We start from the raw sequence: 15564 nt of genomic DNA, 5'->3' as shown, positions 1-15564 counted from the left end.
GTGCTGAGCCACACCCCTGTGTAACAACATTATGAAGCAATTTGAAATGGATGGACAGGATGTGAGGGGATTTAGTAGCTTTTTCAGCTCTGTGATATAATGATTGGTGCTATTAGTGCCAAGTTAAGTCATATAAAAGAAGGAGCCTTAAATGGTTTACTGACATGCTTCTGATGGATCCACACCCAAGAGCCAAGAGCCTTTTTTCAAATATAATGTTTTAAACTCGGTTTTAAATAACACGGCTGCAAATGCGAACTGCAAACTAAAATGAGTTTAAGTTGCAGGATTAGTGAAAGTTGTGGGTTTTCCCCCTCGTTCTGGCACAGGGCCTCTTACCGACTGGAAAGGCTGACAGGCTGCTGATGAAACAGCTGCCAGAGTCCTGTAAAGAGCAGGGATGGAGAAGCAGAGCTGAGACGTCACACACACACACACACACACACACACACACACACACACACGCTCTCACTCTTCATGGAGGCCATTGAGAATGTGTGCACTGATGAGTCTGTGGTTGATGATTTCTCGTAAGCCTTCTTTCCTCCCTTCCTTCACAGAGTTTTAGATTTCTCTTTGGCTTTTTCTTTTAAATGTCTTCATTCTTTCTCCTTGTCTCTGAGTGTTATCAGAGAAAACAACAGTTAATGTCAGATGTCTTGACCATTCACTCCCTCTCTCTCTCTGTTAGTTGCAGTAGTCTTTGTATGTCTTGTCCCTTTTCATCATTTTCTATTGTGGAGCCTGCAGCTGCAGCTCAACATTTAAAAAAAGCATTCAACTCGCAGCTATTGTGGGCTTGTACCATAGGGAAGTGGACACTGTGCTAGAATACAAGTGCAGAAAATAGACTGTACAGACTTTAGAGAAACTTTCTTCATTTTGAAGGAAACTGTGTTAATCAGGCATCCTCCCAATCATCTAAATCTCAGGAAACACAAAACCATTTGTGGGTATGGAAGGAAGGAAGAATATTACTCATGCAACTTGGTTTCTCAAATTTCATTTTAGGCACAGAGAATAAACTGTGGGTGGGCTAAAAGAGTGAGGAGTTCATGTTGAGTGTAACGCTTTATTGCAGCTACAGCTCCTGAACTTTTCATGGCCAGAGCCTCAAAACAGAGATTCTTGGGAACTCCTGTTCAATGAGATTGCTTTACTCCTCTGGCTATTTTTGTCACAGAATGAGAGAGAATCACACACTTGACCTATACAGCAGGTGGCAATGCAACAGTGGAAACACTGAAACATAAAATGAAACAGCTCTGGGGTCTCATATGAGTTTACCAGCCAAGTAATAATAATAAACTTTAACACAGTTACAAAGTGCTTTATGAGGACAAAAAAAGAAACAACCAATAAGAGCAAATACAAGCAAAAACAGGAAATAGAATAATAAAATGCAAGGACAATAAAATAAAGGTAAAAGTAGATGAAAATATTAAATGACAAAATCACATTGTGCCTAATGCCACTGCCTCCTATTTGATAAAACATCATTAACAGGGGCCCCGTTTGAGAAGGATTTTGTTGCTGCAGGATCATGAAGTACACAGAGACTAGAGAAACTACTATCTTGTCATGCTGTCTTCTGGAGACTGAAACTGGGTCATCACGGTCATCTCAACTTGGGTTTGGAGACTAAAATGTATGTGTAAAAACTCAGGGCTGGCGTTTGAAAGCCATGGCCCTTCACTATGCAGGGAGGGTCAAATAAAATAGTAAGCCAGTTGCATTATGGGAAATGTAGAGTCCTGTGTTGTTGGCATTTGGGCCACACTAGGAGCAAAATCAGGATATCTTTTATTATTATTATTACTAACCTTTTAACCACTTCTCACTGGCTTCCTGTTTGACGGTTAAAATATTATGCTTATTACATTATTGAGAAACATAATTTTAACCTTTTAAATAAAGCTTTACTACATCCATAATGAGAGACTGATATTAAAAACAGTGAAATTAAGCGGCTCCACCAGTACACACTTTCGAGGTGGCCCCGGGCCCAATTTGAGAACCCAGCTCCGTTGGAGCTCGAGCTTGGTTTGAATTTGACGTCACTCCTGCTTTGCATAACCAGTCTCGCGCTTTTGATTGGACCGCTCGCGGGATTTAATCTGCATCTTCTTTTATGATTACCACGTTTCGCCTTCAATCTGCTCCCGGACTCCTCTGTCGGTCTCCCCCCACTTCCCCCGCCCGAGTCCATCTTTCATGAGGGCGCCGCCAGCCGCTGCTCAAACGTGGAGGGAAGGACACGGGGTGGGACGCTCGCAGCTGACTGCGCGGGTCCATTGTTAGTCTGGTGAAATTTACTGCTCTATCGACATTTAAGTGCATTTTCCCTCCGTGCTGGACTGGAAGGGAGGGACTGTTTGTTTCTCCAGGAGTCTTCAAGAACACGGTCGGCGGTTGAAAGGTACGGGGAATTTACTACGCTGTAACGTTTCCAGCGCGAGCGAAATTATTTAACTTAAACTGCATCACCTTCTGGTTTCTTTGCAGTCTTTTAAACCGCAAATTGCCTCAAAAATGACCGGGTTGTTCAGGGATGCTCGCCCTATTCGTGGTCTGTCTTTTAAATTAACCAAACACGGTTTGTTTTGACGCCAGACGCCGTCTCCGTCATGTGGGGCTGATGATGGAAGTGTAACATTAACGTTAGCACAGCACGAGATGGTGGGGCGGTGGTTTCTACGTGTTTTACCCGCACAAAGCAATTTATTTGGAAGCACGGCTGTACAGAACTCCACTGGCATAGTCCTAGTGGTATCAGGTTGGTATTATTGACTGGCTTCATGCGTTCCGCTCGGCATGCTGCCTCAGCGTGCACCGCTATTGTTCTGTGAGGCTAAACTGGGCCTTTTGCTAAACCTGGGAGAATTCAGCGTGTTTGCACCCAGAGACAAATGGTATTATTTAAGCTCCACTTGAGGCTCAAAAAACTCTCCAAACAATGGCTCCAAAAGTGGGGTTCCAGGACCACCAAGGGATCGTCGGCAGGGACCCGAACAGCACGAGGCATGTTTGTATGATGTTGGAACTATAAACAGCTGGTGGTGGGGCAATAAAATCGACAAGAAGTGATTTAAAGATTGCAGAAACTCCTGCTCTGACCTGTTCTGACCGTATAGATAAAATGCATCATCTGGGCTTTCAGATTATGGATTTTTTTTTGGGTCCTGGGGATGTGTTTGTAGATGTCTTTGTTTATCATTTGAAATCAGTGTCTTTGCTAAAACTTAGTGTCAGCAGCATGTCATACATCTCTGATACTGATAGATATGACCAAGTTTGCACCTTGGATTTCTTGCACCTAATTAATTTCCTTGCCCAGATAACCATCATCTCTGTGTTGGTATTTGCACCCCTACACATGCAGTGATCTCACTCTTGACTTGGCAGAGCGACATGAGAGAAAAGGAGTTCAGAGGGCTCAGAGGCAGATTATCAGGCGACATCGTCTGCAGATCTCAATGATAGAGGGATGCTGTTTTGGCTCTGAATCTACATTACATAATCAGTGTGTTTGGGGCTGTGTGGGTGTGGTGGGCATGGTTAGGGTGTGGGAGCTATGACACTGTCCTTGGCTTAAAAACGGTATTTTGACATGCACACACTCATTGGGCAGTGTGTTGCTGCCTGAAAGCCTCCATGCTACTGTTGTCAGGGTGTGTGAGTTGTTGCTGAGGAGGCTGTTGTCATCTGCGTGTGAAATCAAGTGTGAATGACACACACACGTGGCCTTTCTCCCTGTCCCCCTCACACCTTTCCTGACTTTTTGCATGGACTGCAAGACCCTTATTGCAGGGTCACTTATACTGTGTCCCATTTCAAAGACGCTGCCTCCTTTTGCTTCAATTTGACGGACTGTATTGTTTGTGGCCCTCAGTTTTCCACCATCTATTGTGTACTGGTCGATAGTCTGATGGTGTGTTGAGTTGAGATTTGTCAGTAAATAAAGTTGGAAAAGATTATATGACACCAGAGTTAAACGTTGGATGGGATTTGGGAGAGATGGCGCTCAGTAAGAAGTACTATTAACACCGTTCACAGACATAGAGCTTTTGATAACCTATTGTATTTTGTCATTTTTTTATAACTGAGGTCTCTGGGACCCCAATCAGATGTAATGTGTTATTTTCTGCAGTGGACTTAAGGTTGGTTCACAATCATCTTTATTAACATTCGCACAGTGTCTCCAGGGCTCAGAACAGAACATTAAGGTCCATTCAGATGACTTGTCTGCCTCTGAAGGTCTTATTTCCAGGTGAGCAGGAACAGGTTCTGCCTGAGATTCAGGTTCTGTGAAAAACCCACATCTTTTGCCAGATTCAGCCTATGAGTTGTGACACAGCCTCTGTATTTACAGTGCTCAGCCACTTCCGCTGTCGACACCACTGTTTCCCCTTCCTCTTCCTCAAGGCCAAAGCAAAAAGAGAATTAAAAAGAGGAAACCACAAACATTATGCAAAGAAATCTGCCATACTCTAAAAACCCTGGTTCCTATTGCCAATGTGTCGTCTTCGAGTGTACAGAAACTAAATTATCGACAACTTTAGGTTGGAAATGTGTCATGGAATTGGTTTTCATGTGTAATCGTGATGAGATTGTTTTAAACCGCAAACCTTATTTTTCCACTTTGTCTGTCGGGTTACTGAGCTTCTGCAAATTCAAGTTCATTGTTTGTTGTCTCTTGTCAGCTTTGGTATGAACTTCAAATTGCCTACTTTTATGACTCAGGACAGGTATGTGGTGCTTCGTGGGTTGGCTGCAGTTGAGTTTATTTCAGGCATGACATTCTTGAGAAAAATGCAGGCGGTTTACACTGAAACATTTGCAGAAATGTGACGGTTTAAAATGGGGGCCACACGCTGGGAAACAGATCCAGCCTACTGCTATGTGAGCAATACCGGGTCTGTGTCTTCACTGAAATATTTGCAGTACCTCGAATTCTTTCTCCTCAGTTACTCAAAGGCCTTTTTCAAGCTTGGAAGGCTATGTCAGATTTCAGCCACCACGGTCAGCTTTCCAAAAGGTTGATTTTTATCTGGGGTGACAGGCCTGTGAATGAAAACTAGTCATCTGCTGTCTCTAGTGCCAGCTTCACCCTGTTAAATGTTGTGATATACTGTTGGATTGATACGTTTTGGGGCAGATCATTTGCGGTGTTTATCCAGCTTAGCGTAGGCCGTGTGCATTAGTGCAACAGCTGTGAGAGGTTATGATGGTTGTGGATGTCGGGGTCAAGGGTTCATATCTATTCTCCACCGTGATCCCACGGTGTGAGAACAGAATGTACCTACCAGTTGCTCTCTTGTATCAACAAGCATCAATATTTGGGTGTTTTTATGGTCATTGTGAAGCAGATTTTAAAGTCAAAGTCATTCACATCTGAGAGGCCATGCCCATCACAATTTCTGAGAGCCAATGATGGCATTATCAAATGTCTTTTGCTGCCAATACCAAAAGATATTCATTTAACTTAAATGTAAGACAAGGGAAAGCAGTGAATCTTCTCATTTGGCAGATTTGCTTGAAATTTTATTGAGCGATTATCAAAATAGTTGGCAATTGATTTTGTGGTAATTGTTACAGCTCCGGTACTTGTGAACGTGTTTGGCAATCATCAAAACGTACTCCATTTACTATCAAAACCTAAAAATATTTACATTTGGAGAATGTGTGGCCAGTAAACGTTTGGCTGTTTTGGTAAATAGAAAAAAGCTTAATTGACAGTTACAATTGTTTGATTACCTAATTGTTTCGTATATAGTTTTGCTTAATGAATTTCTGCCTAGTAGAGATAGTGATGAACTTCTCGTATCCGTAAAAGCCATCATTTGTACCACTGGGATTTTGGCACTTTTCAGCCTGTCCCTTGTCTGAGAACTCACTCAAAAATCCTGGCAGCTGAAGGGAAAGCACAGCCCCGTACAGGGCAGAGCATTTACATCCACTTGAAAGTCAGCTGCTTTTATGTCCTGCAACCAGTGTCAGTCTCGGTCCCACACCCATGGACATTCAATCCCTGCTTGCTTTATACTGCATCTGTTTAGGATGACGTTCAGGGTTAAACTATGTTTCGTCATTCGGGTTTGTTGTGTGTCTCCTGTGTTGCTCTTGGCCGTTCAGCTGTGGGGCGATGAGGCAGTGTGGTGCTCGAACTCTCGTCACTGTGGTTTAGAGGCTGGCACTCTCCTGCTCATTAGGATAAAGTGGTGGATGCTGGCGCTGCAATTTTTATGCACTCAGTCTGTCTGGGACTGTGATGCTGGGCTCAGTGCACTGTAATTATTGAAAGAGTAATTCAGCACTTTCACAGTCTGTTTTTTAGTTCACTGTGGTAGCTTTGAATGCTTTCCCAAAGACACATCTTGCTATCCCATTACAGTGGTACATATTGTAGTATTGTAAAGTGCTGTTATATTTACAGGTGATAAGAGAAAGACCTGTGACACTTTCATAAGTTCCTGGATAGCACATTGTGACTGTCATAAACTGAAATTTGTGAATTTGAACATGTCATTACATTTGGAATAACAAGTGACAGCCCTAGTTATGGCGCCTGTCTGGCTGAAACATTGCACTTTTAAAAACCAAATAAGATTTGATATTGGATGGCGGTGATGTCTTCACTTGGCCCCATTTGCCACGTGTAGCAGCTGTCTCTGTCGATACAATGCTGTATATTTTCATCTGTTTAGTTATTGAGTGTGTGTGTGATTGAGTGAGTGTGAGAGAGACATTTAGGGGTGCGGCTGTGGGTTTGTGTGGCTGTCAGAGAGGCAGGCAGGGGAGGTGTGGGATCACTGTCCATCTGGCCTCAGCTCACCCTGCCCAGTCAGAGGCATAGTAACTGATCTGGCCCTCAGGCTCTCCAGCATTGTATTGACTGCGTATAGCCAGTTAGCTGGTAGACAGGAGAATAGCTGCTGACAAACTTTAAAATGAGAAAACTTATGTAATCTCTGGTCTCTCTATAGACAACCATCCTTTATCGGGTTGTTTAATCTGGTTCTTTAGTTTTTATGTTGAATTCAAGTTACTGAAAATTGTCAAAGACTAATAATAATGAATAAGAATAATGAAATTCTGTGAATAAAAGGTAGGGTTTCATTGTTTCTCATGCTTGCACAGTCAACTCCTGCCCCTCCATTTTACTTTGCTAGTTAGTTGACAATGGAAAGACACAAGAAATATGGAAAAAGCGAGGTAGATAACATGGGACAACAGTCCTTGGCAGGAAACTGGTATGACTTTTCTACAGCAGTGTGCCTGGTCTAAATCTTTTTTACAGCCATGGCTTCATTCTTCAATTTCTTCCCTGCCTTTGTTTTCTTCTGCAGCCTTTCTACTAGTTTCTACCTGAAGTCCTGTAATACATCAGGCTAAACAGGTTGAACACTCCTTGACATTTGTGAATTTAACTATTAGATGGGCGTAATTGTTATTGGATATTAAATGCCTTCACTGATCTAAAAGTGGGAGAGCAAGTAAGCAAAAGCAAGCCTGACCTGAAATTAATGCATTATTTTGGTATTTACAGTATGTAATGTGGAATCCTGACTTAGCAGGGATCTGTATGGGACTACAGCTGCAGACATAAGTAGACTAGCAGTCCTTAATGTCTACTGTATGAAAGAGACATTGCTGAGTCCCTCTTTCACCCTGCAGCCCATTCAATATCCCTGGGTACTTTTGGGTGAAGTTACCCATGCCAGCTGCTCCTCCATCCGGTTGCACAAGATAATCCACTCAAAACCCACCCCCACTCCCCTCAGCACCATGCTTGTGGGGGTTACATGGTACGCTGTGCAGACAATGGGGCTTATCTGTCCACTCCCCCCTCTTAGTACCCTAATGTTATGCATTATGCATGCAAACACTTAAGGTTATTATGGACTGAGAATCACAGCCATTATTGTGGTTGTTGTTTTGGATCTGATTACATGGACACAGATGCATGCACTCCTTCCCTCTCTGGTTGATGATTCCACTTTACTGACTACTTGCTCCACTATCAGCCTGTCTTAGTGGCAGCAGAACCTTGCTGCTGTCTTTTTGAAAATCCTGCCAGTTTAGAACAGATTGTAACCCATTTCCCTGCAGCTTTTTAGACCACTCTGCTGCCAGTAGCCGCTAGTCCATCCCATTTTGACTGCCACTCCCATAAAGGCTAACTGGCTTAGTCCACTTAACTTGTAGCCACATTTAACCACCTGCTCCTAATGGCCCTATTGAGTAGCTTACAGTCACTTAGCACATGTTAGTGTCCCGTATGGAATTGATTAGAATAAGCTGCCTGCTTAATGTCCCCCCCCCCTTGATGAAAGTGTTTTTTCCTGCTAAGAGTGTTGACTGTTTTGTCCCATGGACCATCTTGTCAGCAGTTTCTTTTTTTTTTTTTAATCTGTACAGAAAGTGTGAACAACGGAACTCTGATTTCCACCACTAATCTAATTAAAGGTATAGTCATAAGACATATCCCTCACCTTTGTCTATTGTGTATCATGCTTATAGGGCAGGTTGCACATTGCTGAGCTACACTTGAGATATTCTGGCCTTATTGGTATTGCTTTTTGGCACAGTTTAATTTTAAATTAAGTTTTTAGTTGAGTATTTTCCAGGTGCCTGTCCTTCCAGTGCAAGTTTAAATGATTTGTCATTAACAAGTGGTGTGTTGTCTTATTAGGAATGAAATTAATTTTGTTACTTCACAACAAAGTCATACGTGTATGTTCATTGAAACATGTTCACATGTATTAATATGTTAAATCTGAATTGTGTCCGAAGAAGATGCACATAGCATTGAAGAGATTTTGCAGACATAAATTTTGTTGATTGTTTGTCAAGCTACAGATAGTGAATGTGCCACATTTTTTTTAACAATTGGCATTTTACGCCTGGTTGCGACTGGTTTCTGGGCACAAGGCTGTATCATCATTTGGTTTGGATTTGGACTTCGAGGATTGTGCTGTATTCAAAATGTTAAAGATGGGACTGTTTCCCGATGTCAGGCTAGTAGCTTGATCGGATGATATTTGTCCTACGTTCCACTTTAATAAATAACTGCTCAATGATGCAGGGATTCATGACAAAGAGTTGGAGAAAGCAATTTGTGGACAAGGATTTGTCAGTGCAAATGCAGTTTTGGGATGAAATATGGTGATATGGGGCTTGATAACATGCACACAGCCTTTGTTATTTTGACAGATGAAGTGAAGTTGGGAAAGTCATTGAGGTTTAATATGGTTCTTTGTCTACAGATAACGAGGTTCATGGCGTGCCATTTATATACTTGTACTTGTACTCTCCCGCTCTCCCTCTCTGTCTGTCTGTCTGTCTGTCTGTCTGTCTGTCTGTCTGTCTGTCTGTCTGTCTGTCTCTGTCTCTCTCTCTCTCTGCCCTACTAAGCAATAGGATGGTGCAGCTTTGTTAAAGGTTCGTCTACTTTTTTGCCTTTTATACTATTCTACTTTTCTACCCGCTGGTCAGATTGGCTGGTTGTGAAACAAAGTTTTGATATTGCTGGTATGAAATTTTATTTATTATTTCAGAAATGGTTTTCCAGCAATGTACCCCAGTATGAATAAAAAAACAGTCCTACCCAACTATAATCCTTCCCCTCCATGAGGGAGTTCATTAGATTGAGGCATTAAGTGGTGCTGTGGCTTTGGGTGATGTTTTTATCTTTTTAGATTGCATGAACGCATCATCCACTGCATAGTATGTGGACAGCAGAAGTCAGAAACAGATCATTTAGGTTGCAGTGCTACTTTTTCTTTTTAGCATAATGTGACGCATCACTCCTGTGGTATCAGAACTAAAGCAAACAATCCAATATACATCCATCTATGTGGGGATCCTTTCCATAGTATTATCTGACACGTATTATAACGATCTGAGCCCGTCAGTGGCAAGAACAAACACTTCAATTGGACGTACATTGATGGTGCGAAAATTCCTGCAGGGATTACTGTTTTGTGGCTGCCGGCTACCACGCCTTCATCCATACTGAAAAAAATTGGTCTCCATTGGTCACTTGAACACCATAATCAGATGATATGTGACTTGAATTCCTCCCATTTGTCTGGAATATTGAAGCCTTTCAGGACACGTGCACTGGCACCTACTGGGCAACGCCACACAGAGTCACTTTTGTTGATTGGAAATGAAATGTAGGTCAAGCTGACACAAAATACAACATAGTCAGGATAGTTTTCAAATCAAGTCATACTTATGCAAGAGAGCAATAAGATAGAAATAATAAATGCCCTTTTTCTTGGCCTTGCTGGTGAAACACCCAATATGGACTTATGATGTACTGTGTTTGTGTGTCAAAGTGAGAGAGGGAGCTGCAAAGACTCTTGCTGTGCAGAGATGGAGAGTGGTATATTCAAACCCTTGACTCATATACACTCTGCCTCTCCTGTCAGCTTGCTTTGAGATGCTGAGATTCTGTATTTGTGTTAATTTAACACTCATGTTGTGATACAGCAGAAGCAGCACCACTGCCTTGTATGGTCAGATGGAGAGGCAGAGCTGTACACACAGCCTTACATTTCTTTTGGCCTGGGTAAAGATTTTCTGTACTGGAACCAGTATTAAAAAGTATTATTGGACTTTATATAGATAATCGTCAAAGGGAACAAAAATAACAAAACAGTAAAGGGCAGCAGTAAGCAGTCTGTCCAATCCAGCCATGCCAACTTCAGGTGTATTTATTTCCTTTACTGGTCTGTAGGCAACACCATACCATCAGAAACTGCTCCCCTCCACCCAGCCCTCCACTTGCTGGAAGCTTGGATTCTGCTCATCAAACACCAAACCTCATCAGCAGCTTAGCTATCTGACAAACTGTTTTGAGTAACGTTTGCCATAACTTTCTTTGTCAGCACCCCTAAGCCATAAAAAAATGTCCTATCGCCATTTGATATGTAACGCGGCAGGCTAACATTGGCTAAAATTATCTAGCACACTGCATTTGTTTGGAAAGAAAAACAAACTCACCAACGTGTGTTCTCGGACTCTCTGTGTGCCCAGGAATGAATGAATGAATGAATGAATGAATGAATGAATGAATGAATGAATTGTCCTTTTGTAACTTTGCAACCAAAAACAGAATGTTCTGCAGACAACATGTCCCCTTTCTCCTCTGATAGTCCTTTTTCATCCTACCCTAGTGAGTAGATGGGATTGTTTCCATGGGTGTATGGTGTGATGTATGAAACCCTGGCTGTTTGAATCTGTGTTTGTGAGACATCATCGGTCCTCTGCAGTCCCATGGCGTAAATGCTCACTTATGATATGTCTTGTAGCATGTAAAAAACATCATATGGACATATTAACAAGGTTACAAACTGGATTTTGTTTAGATGGGGTCTTTAAGATTGTTTTTGGTTTCATCTGTGATTGAAGAGAGGTTTGATACATTTTGTACCTTTTTTGTACTGGCAGTAGGAGCAGTACTGGTAGTAGACAAAGGTTGGAGTGGAAGCGAGCAGTTTCCATGCATCTGGCCTGTTCCTCTTAGACAGAACCTTGAACTCTTTGTTAGGAAAACCCCTTCCTTTCCCAAACAAGATTAAACGTCTTGTTTTGCTTGTCATTCCACTGCACTTATACAGTTTTGCGAGCATACACACACACACACACACACACACACACACACACACACACACACACACACACACACACACACACACAATACTGCCTGTGTTTCTTCCTGTGTACATGCCTACCCCTCGGACACACACCAGAGGAAAGTTAATGAACAAACGGACAGAAGGGTTTCATATCTCATTTGGAAACACTGTCTTTCTCCACTCCACTGTCTGCTGAATGCTCCCAGACCTGTAGCTGCTGTCACGTCCGCCATGCCAGCTGTAGTTTTAAATGTCTTAAGAAGGAGCAGTTTAAGAATGTAGAGATGAATCAACTGTGCCTGTGGAATTGAAAGAATGCAGGAAGTGGCGGGCCACTGAATTCCAGTTTTGACTTCTTTTTTTCCGTCTGCATGTGTGTGAATTTGTGCAAATTACATTCATGCACACTTTCATCCTACGCACACAGATCTATCTAATGCATGTACACGCAACGCGCACCCATTCAGTGGACACCTTCTGACCATTTCATTCCCTATTCAGTAACACACATGCTTATAACACACACACACACACACACACACACACACACACACACACACACACACAAACACAGCCAGCTGTCACTGTGTAGCCCAGAGGAGTCTTGAGGAAGTCAGCAGAGCTGGAATGTGGATGGGTCGGATGTGCTCGATACCACTCCTGCATTTGGCGTGCACTGTCTACCGTTAATCATCTTGGAGCAGATACACCATTGACATTAAAGTAGAAACTCAACAGCTAGTCAGCTAGTTTTAATATGCAAACTAGGCCTGCATTTTTTTTTTGATAAACATCAATCTATTTACTCTATTAAATGTCAGAAAATTGTGGAAAACACTGTCACAGACAAATCTCTTTGTCCAGCCAACAGTCTGAAACCCCGAGGTTTTCTATATATTTAGGACAAAGAAAAGGTGCAAATAATCACATTTGAGAAGCTGTATGAACATAATATTTATCTTTGAACAATGACTGAAAGCTTCAATACCCCCCCAACCCCCCACCCCCAAACCCCTGCCTTGCTCCCAACACAGCTAAATCCCTCTCTGCTTGTATTAGACACAGTATTAAAAGTGACCCATTTTGTCAGGCACCACTTCTAATGTCTGCACATGTAGAGCAAGAGACGGAGAGATGGGGTACGACAGATGTAATTAAACTGCCTCAAGATAGAGGTCAGGAGTAAGTTTTATTGACACACAAGGCCATATTTCTTTATTAGAGAAGATGGAATGTAAACACCACAGAGTTCTTTCTCTTTCGAGACAGCCTCCCTCTAACAATCTTACAAAGTGATGGCTGCATTAATAAACACACTTTTCTTCTGCTTGGGCTAAACATTACAACAGTATTGCTGCAGTTTTGCTTTTGGGCCTTCGACTTCATCACAATACTTGCAGCACACTGTAATTGTCACCAGGGTTATTGAGCTAATTCTGATATTTGTCATGTGGAGCCAGCCAGAAAGAAGGCATGCTGTGCCCTGAATATGGTTTTACATCTTCAGTGAAGTAGGATTTGTTATGCAAATGTGGACAGTGGGAATGGCAGACAATAGAGAATTTGTTGTATTTCATCAAAATGCATGAGGCTGTTCATCTGGACCATTTTAAAAATGCTGCTGGTATTGTTGTGCAGTCATTTGTTTTTGACATAACATGTTTCCAACTAGGTGTCGACATCTTGAAGAATAAATAAATCTTATTAGTGTGTTCTAATGGATATGAAAGCAAGCACCACTGTAATGGAGCAGTCTCACTGTCATCACTTACGTGCATGTGTGGATGGGATTTTAATGATCCATTCACTTCCTGTCTGTGCTGCGTCACATCATGTCAGCTGGTTAGAGATGATGCCTGTACTTGCCTAGAAGGGGGCCATCACATCGGGAATGTGATTCATTCTGCTATCTGCTAAGCCCCTGGCATTAGTAGCTGGACTGGCAAAACTATGCCATGCCAGCAGTCAAACTCCCTGTCTCACTCCTTTCAGATTTTTTTTTCCTATTTTAGACTTTTTTTTGGATGGTTCCTAATTTGCTAATGGCGTGAAAATCTTTCCATTTATATAGACTGCATGATGATAATGGATTTGATTTTCACAATGGTGTCTCAGAGGCTCTGCACATTAGCTAATTGACCCTCACTTAAGGCATAATGTTTTCCCAAAGAAGGAACAATCCAAACATTGTGTTGGTCGTCAGGTTACTCTCCCCTACCCTGCTTCCTTTCTATGTGATATTTGTAACCACAGAGACCAGAGGATAAGCAGAAAGGCGAGAGAAGGCAGCAGGAGTGAAAACCGTTGTAAGGCAACCGCTGAGTCCAGCTGTCAAGTTCTCCATGGCTGTGTGGCATCGGCGGGGAGGCGTATTCAATAGATATCAATGCTTAACTGGCCAAACAAGTTATTCTAGTATTGGCAACAATTGGTCCATTGTCACTATTGGTGCCCCAGTATCGTGTTACTTCAGATGTTAATGCAGGGAAACATAATTTGTTGACAAGATTGAGGGCTGATTCTCCTAAAGACTTCATTCTAAAATGTCTCTGGGAAGTTTTGTCAGTTGGAGATGAATACAGATGCTTTATCAAGCCTAAAGGCAAAACCTTGTAGTCCTTGATTATTATTCTGCACTGTGAGACTGTATAAGTCTCATGTCTGTGGAAACTTTCACTCACTGAAACTTGTTGATTTTCCAAGATGTTTTTAGTTATCTGGCTTAATGTCTTGCATATCATAAACCATCTATGGCAATGACCATCTTATTATTTTGTACTGAAATTGCAAACTTTGCTCTGTGAATTGCTCTCATGCTTTGTACATTCGTGTTTTTGCTCTTTCTTACCTTGTAATTCTAATATGTCGACATGTGTTTCTGTGCCTTGTGTTACTTCAGCTTAATGAATGTCTTTTACTCTCTGACATTACTTTGTCATGTTCTCACAGGTCTTTGCTCCTTTTCTAGCCATTACTGTCTTTTTCATTTCTCCTTCAATCCATCTCTTGCAAAGATTGTTTCCAGGACCAAACAGATCTTCTACTGGCTAGACCATATGTGTAGCAATTTACTGGAAGCACATCTATTAACAGTGGGAGGAGGGGAGGGAGGATGTGACCAAGGAGGAGACATATGAAGAAGCACCAAGAGGGGAGTAATGAGGAGGGGGTAGGGAGAAGCTAAGCTACTGTGGTCAGAGGGGCAAAGGAGTGGGTGTGTGTGTGTGTGTGTGTGTGTGTGTGTGTGTGTGTGTGTGTGTGTGGATGGAGGGATGACTTGGGGGGGGGGGGGGGGGGGGAATAAACCCACAACGGATCCGGGAAGAGAAAGGGAAAACTTGACTGAGGTTAATGACTTCAAGATTTGACTAATATACATCCTCCACATGTCACCCTTCCCCGTCATGGGGAAGGGCTGTGTTCCTCACCACAGCTTCTTTTACAATATTATATGATATTCATTTCAAGTTTCCCACTAGTGCTCTCAAGTAAGGAATCTCCCAGGACGTAAATCTGTTAGCAATCATAGAATGACATGTCTGTTACCATCTGCATCTGCTCAACAGAGAGGAAGACAATGGCCAACAAATGGGCCACTTGGAGCTTGTTTTCCACCTCCTCCCTCTCCTCCTCCTCTGTGGCCTGTGTCTCATGTCAGGAGATTGTGAAGCCTCTCTTGGCTTTCAGCACTCCAAACCACAGCTTTTTCCCTTTCAATTTCAAGATGCCGGATGCCATTTGGAGAACAGTCACAAGTCATCAGTTTTTACGTTTCTGCCCCGTAAAATACACAGTTGAACCAATCCAGGGATCCTTTTATTGTGGTATTTTAATAGTGACTAGCGAAGTTTATTTTGGTGCCGCAGGCATTTTGATGCATTATTATCATGGTCAGCACATTACATGCGCAGACTGG

The 15564-nt window shown here is 42.3% G+C and overlaps 1 protein-coding gene across 1 annotated transcript in view; it reads left to right on the top strand.

Annotated features, from left to right (window-relative positions):
• The first annotated feature begins 2105 nt into the window (after window positions 1-2105).
• prr36a (proline rich 36a) overlaps window positions 2106-15564 on the top strand; it is a 31752-nt gene continuing 18293 nt past the window's right edge. Inside the window, exon 1 of the mRNA XM_070978967.1 lies at window positions 2106-2419. The gene's annotated coding sequence lies outside the window, so the exon portion shown is untranslated. The remainder of the gene's footprint in view (window positions 2420-15564) is intronic.

Source organism: Chaetodon trifascialis, chromosome 2 (genome assembly GCF_039877785.1).
Source record: "Chaetodon trifascialis isolate fChaTrf1 chromosome 2, fChaTrf1.hap1, whole genome shotgun sequence".
NCBI classification, from domain to species: Eukaryota; Metazoa; Chordata; class Actinopteri; order Chaetodontiformes; family Chaetodontidae; genus Chaetodon; species Chaetodon trifascialis.
This window is presented reverse-complemented; position numbering and strand designations above follow the sequence as displayed.